Source organism: Grammomys surdaster, unplaced genomic scaffold (genome assembly GCF_004785775.1).
Source record: "Grammomys surdaster isolate TR1022 unplaced genomic scaffold, NIH_TR_1.0 184, whole genome shotgun sequence".
NCBI classification, from domain to species: Eukaryota; Metazoa; Chordata; class Mammalia; order Rodentia; family Muridae; genus Grammomys; species Grammomys surdaster.
Window position 1 is genome coordinate 1,635,725 of NW_021604629.1, and position 5,836 is coordinate 1,641,560.

Sequence of the window (5,836 nt, forward strand, 5' to 3'; positions counted from 1 at the left end):
GATAGCAAAATGTGAATACATTCATTTGAATAGTGTGATGCTTTGTATATGCTTGGTCCAAGGAGTGGCACTATTTAGAGCTGTGGCTTTGTTTGAGTAGGTGTGTTTCTGTGGTCCTTGGCTTTAATGCCCTCATCCTAGCTGCCTGGAAACCAGTCTTCTCCTAACAGCTTTCAGATGAAGATGTAGAGCTCTCATCTCCTCCAGCACCATGATTTCAGAGACACTACCATGTTTCCACCTTGATGATCGTGGACTGAACCTCTGAACCTGTAAGTCAGCACCAATTAAATGTTGCCCTTTTAAGAGTTGTCTTGGCATCTCTTCACAGCACTAAACCCCTAAATAAGATAAAGAGATACTTTAAAGCATCTCCAAACCTAATATTTAACCCCATCTCAGCAGAGAAGGAATCTAGGTCTTGGTTTCTGGTCCTGTTATCAGTTTTGATAGAATTTGTTGTAAGGTCACATGTAGAAAATTTGTCTCACTATTTTCTGACTCATAATGGTGGTCACTCACGTGAAAGATAGTCCTGTCTACAATGTATGTGTAGTGTGATCTTTGACTGTCTGCAAGTTCTACTTAAAGATCCATGTCTAATAACCTATAGTTCTGAAAAGGCACTTATTGGAGAGTTTATCCCTTGTATTATCTTTATATATAATAAAATTACAACATGCCAAGTCCACATATTTATTTTTAATGGGTTTAATTTCACCATGACTGGAATTCCAGCCAAATGGTTCATGATAATTTTAAGATTTAGTTACCTTAAAAAGAGGACTAAAAACTTACATTTGAAATCAATCTATTTCCCAGTGTTTGTATCCAATAGTTATATTTGTACCAGTGATACAGTGTACCATCTACTAAGACCCCTATATCATTTTCAGAACCCAAATCACTTTAATTAATGTGATCGAGAATATAAGCACAGATAATGGAAGACAGAACCATGTGACTTGAATCTACACTACTTTGGACAACATGTTTAATATATATAAGTCCAGTTTTTCACTGATATTTTCCTGTCTGTGAATTAGGAGAAGTTTTTAATGGCAGGTCAATAGATTTATTATGGAAATTGACTGTAGAAATAAAGACTGTATATGCAGCTTCTCTGGGTTTAATGTTAATCTTACAATTTATGAACGTGAGTATGATGATCTAACTACCTCCTCAGACAAGTTATTTGTAAAACAAAGCTAATGATATTACTTCCCATTTTATTGTGTTTTTATACAGTATCCATTTAGAGCGAAGCTGGCCCACAGTCATGCAAATTATTATTGGCTACATAAATTTTAAAAAGTAAAATTTCTTGACATCTATAGGAATACTTTACTAGTAATAACTGTTAGAATCATTTTAATTATTTCAAGATAGCCTATAAGCAGTATAGAAATATACCAATGAGATTTAGAACAGCACAATAAGATGTTAATTTAAGTATCAAGTGATAGACACAGAGAGTCACATGGATAAACTAAACCTTTATAAGATTCTTCAAAGAACAGATTTTATGTATATATTTTAGCATTTTTCTTCCTCAGGGCCTCCTTTGCATCTCTGTTCCTTGGACAATAAATGAGGGGGTCCAGAGTGGAGATTACCAATGTACAGAATAGAGAAACCACTGTGCTCTGATTAGCTGAATAGTTGGACTTTCGCAACATATAAATATGATGGCTCTACAGTAGAGTCTAGTGAGTTGGTCTGATGTTGCTTGGTTCTAATACTACATGCTGACTCTCAAGATATGGTTGCTCACAACCATATGCTTCTCAAGCACATCAAGTGAAGCTATGGTAAACTTGCTCCCCAATTTAACTAGTCAATAAAAAGGTAAAGCCTGTGATTGGGTAGTGGGGGGATTAAGGTGCAACTTGAGAATTCAGTGAAGGAGGGGCTGTTACATGTAGAGGAAGAGAAGAAAAAAGGAGACAGAGGTGGAGTGGGCTACCATTAGTGAAAATGTAAAGTGAGCACATGGTCAGGAAAAACAGGAAGTAAAAAGAGAATTTATACCTGGTGAATAAGTTAGAATAGCTCCAAACATGTCCAACCTAGATTATGGCTTACAAATAAAATACAGAGATTAGGTGTCTTTTATATGGACTAGCTAGAACTATAAATTAATTTTGCAGTAGAGTGACTACAGTGAGGTGGGAGGTACAGGTGGAAATGAATTGTGGTGGACCTCGCTGGAGTGTGTCCTCAGGATGGTGAGGAGGATGTAGATATATGAGGTGACTTTGACAAATATTGTCACTACAATGATGGATCCAGCAGAGATGGAAGGTATGAATCCAATAACGGAGATATCTGAGCCAGACAGGTTCAACATAGGGAGAAGCCACAGGAATGATCTGTCTGATTTGCTCCACAAAAGGACAGACTTGAAAACTGGTAAGTGTCCAAGCACTCACATAGCCACCCACATAGGAAGCCCAACTAAGAGGAAGCATATATGGGAGACACATGTATGAGTGTAGAGTATGGATGAGAAGATGGTCATATAGTGGTCATAGGTCATAGCAGCTGGCAGGAAGCACTCAGCTGTCACAAAAATGATCACAAAACAGTGCTGGGCTTCATAGCCATGCACAGAGAGGGCTGTCTCATGTATTACAAGTTCTCTCATTATTATGGGTATAGTTGATCTAGAAAACACAATATTCACAAAAGCTAGATGGCTAAGGAATGAGTGCATGGTGCTGTAGAACTTGGGACTAAACTTCTTACTAAAGAAGTAGAAGTTCTTGTAGAACTTCTTACTAAATTGTGTATGCTAATATTTTCACTAAAGTAACAATGTACATTCTAAGACAAAGCACAAAAAAGATGATACAAAGTGTATGATCAACTGTTAACTCCCAAAAGGATGAACTCTGTCATGATATCTTGGTTTCCAGGCTCTATCTCTTATGTGAATTGTCTCAGTTGATGAAAATGAGTAATTAATTTGACTGCAAAATTCATGTTGTCTTTGTTTTCAATAGCTGAATAGTATTTCATTGTATAAGTGAACCACATTTTTTTTATCCAATCTTCACTTGAGATATATCTGGGTTGCTTCCAGTTTCTGGTTATTATGAATAAGGCTGCTGTGGAGCGTGTATTCTCATTATATATTGAGGCATCTTGTGAGTATATGCACAAAAGTTATATATATGTTGCTGAGTCTTCAGGTAGAACTATTTCCAATTTTCTAAGGAACTACCAGATTGATTTCTAGAGTGGTTGTACAAGTTTGTACTCCTACCAGCAATAGAGTACTTCCCTTGTTCCACATACTTGCCAGCATGCGATGTCACTTCAATTTTTGACCTTAGCCATTCTGAGGTCTATAATGTGAAATCTCTGTCATTTTGATTTGCATTTCTCTGATGACTCTGAATGTTAAACATTTTTAAGAGCTTCTTGGCCATTAATTATTCCCCTGTCATAAATTCTCTGTTTAGATCTATATTCTATTTTTAAATTGGGCTATTTGTTTTGCTGATGCACAGTTTCATGAGTTTTTTATATATTTTGAGTATCAGTGCTCTGTTGGATACAACCTTGGTGAAGGTCTTTTCCAGTTCTGTAGACTGTTTTGTCCAATTGACGGTGTCCTTTGCCTTACAGAAACTCTTTAGTTTCATGAGGTCCCATTTTGTAATTGTTGATCTTTGTCAAGATCATGAAGGAAGAACAACAAATGGCTTTAGAACCTGTGAGATGTGTCCCACTAGTGAGAACAACCACAATGCATGTGCTTCAAGAGGCAGAGCCCCAAAGTATTGCATATTCTGCCAGCTTGATACTGCTGTGGGGTTTTCTCTACTTGTTGCCTTCACATCCCTTTCATTGTAAGAATTGTATGAAAGTTCTAAGAGAGCTTCCAGCCCATCACTGGGCAGTATCACTGGCACTCACAATAAAAGTGTTTGATCTTTCTCAAGCAGTGTGGTTAAAGCAGATTAATGATTCAGTGACCACCCTTAAAAAGAACTAACTTAGAGATGTAGATTGTCAGCAATGACCACCACCCTTAGAAAGCATTTGGAAAAATAATAGTAAAGTTAGGTTGTGGTTTCTTTCCTAATGACTCCAATGTAGAAAATCTTAGGGAACAATTTAAAGTTCAGTTTAAAAAAAAAAAAACACTTTCTAATTCTTTCTTATTTATTTATTTTACTTATTCAACTTACATTCCACTCTCTGGCCCGTCCCAGTTTCCCACTATAATCCTCCCCCTCCCTCCCCTTCTCCTCAGGGACCACACTTGGAAAGAACTAACTTAGATACATAGATTATCAGCAATGACCACCACCCTTAGAAAGCATTTGGAAAATAAACAGTGAAGCTGAGCTGGTGGGTGAATTTTGGAGACAAATTTGTGAGGTGTTGAGAAGAAAGAATATTCTTTTCTGTTTGCATGAAATGTTCTATAGATATCTGCTAGACCCATTTGATTCATAATGACTATTAATTCCATTATTTCTCTTTATTTTCTGTTTGGGTGCTAAGAAGAAGAGAAATCTTCTATGTTTGAGTGAAATGTTCTGGAGATATGGTAGGTATATTTGATTCATAATGCTTGTTAGTTTATTTTTTGTTTAACTACTCTCTTTGACCTGCTCATTAGTGAGAGTCATTTGTTGAAGTCTCACACAATTAATGTGTAGGGTTCAATGTATGATTTAAGTTTTAATTCTGTTTCTTTTATTAATATGAGTGTTTTGAATTTGGGGCATTGGTGTTCAGAACTGAGACATCCTCTTGAATTTTTTTTCATGTGTGTTACATGTCCTTCCTCATCTCTTTTGATTACTTTTTGTTGAAAGAATATTTCATTAGATATTAGAATGGCTACTCTAGCTTGTTTATTGGGTACATTTGCTTTGAACACCTTTTCCAGTCCTTTACCCTGAGGTAATATCTACCTTTGTTGCTGAGGTGTTATCTTGTATCCAGCAGAATGATGCATCCTGCTATGCAACCACTCTGCTTGCCTGTGTTATTTTATTCACTGAATTGACTCCATTGATGTTGAGAGATATTAGTCACCAGTGACCAGTGATTGTTAATTCATGTTATTTTGATGTTGATGGTGGCAGTGTGTGGTATGTGTATGTACATATGGGTACACTTGTGTGTTTGTGCGTGCATGCACTCACGAGAGAGAGAGAGAGAGAGAGAGAGAGAGAGAGAGAGAGAGAGAGAGAGAGAAGAAAGAGAGAGAGAAGGGAGAGAGATTATCTTTTTCAGTTTTACTGGTGTGAAATTATTTACTACTTGTGTTTTCTTGGACATGGTTAATCTCATTGAATTGGAGTTTTATTTCTAAAATTTGCTCTGGGATGAATTAATGCAAAGGTATTGTTTAAATTTAGTTTTCTCATGAAATATTTTGTTTTCTCCATGTATGATATGACTTAAAGTTTTGTTGAGTATAGTAGTCTGGGCTGACATCTGTGCTTTCTCAGCATCTGTAAGACAACTGCCCAGGCACTTCTTGTTTTTACAGCCACTGATTGTAAGTCGAGTGCAATTCTGATAGGACTGCCTTTGTATGTTTCTTGGCCATTTTTCCTTGCAGTTTTTAATATTCATTCTTCTATAAATTTAGTGTTTTGATTTTTATGTGATGAGAGGATTTTCTTTTCTGTTCCAATATATTTGTTGTTCTGTAAGCTTCTGGTATGTTTATGAGCATCTCTTTCTTTAGGTGAGAGAAATTTTCTCCTATGATTATGTTGAAGATATTCATTGGGTCTCTGAGCTGGACATCTTCTCCTACTTCTATTGTTCTTAGGATTTATCTTTTCATAGTGTCCCAAATTTC

The 5,836-nt window shown here is 36.3% G+C and overlaps 1 pseudogene; it reads right to left on the reverse strand.

The window, feature by feature from the left end:
- Positions 1-1,523: 1,523 nt before the first annotated feature.
- LOC114621668 lies at positions 1,524-5,578 on the reverse strand (annotated as a pseudogene).
- Positions 5,579-5,836: the final 258 nt, after the last annotated feature.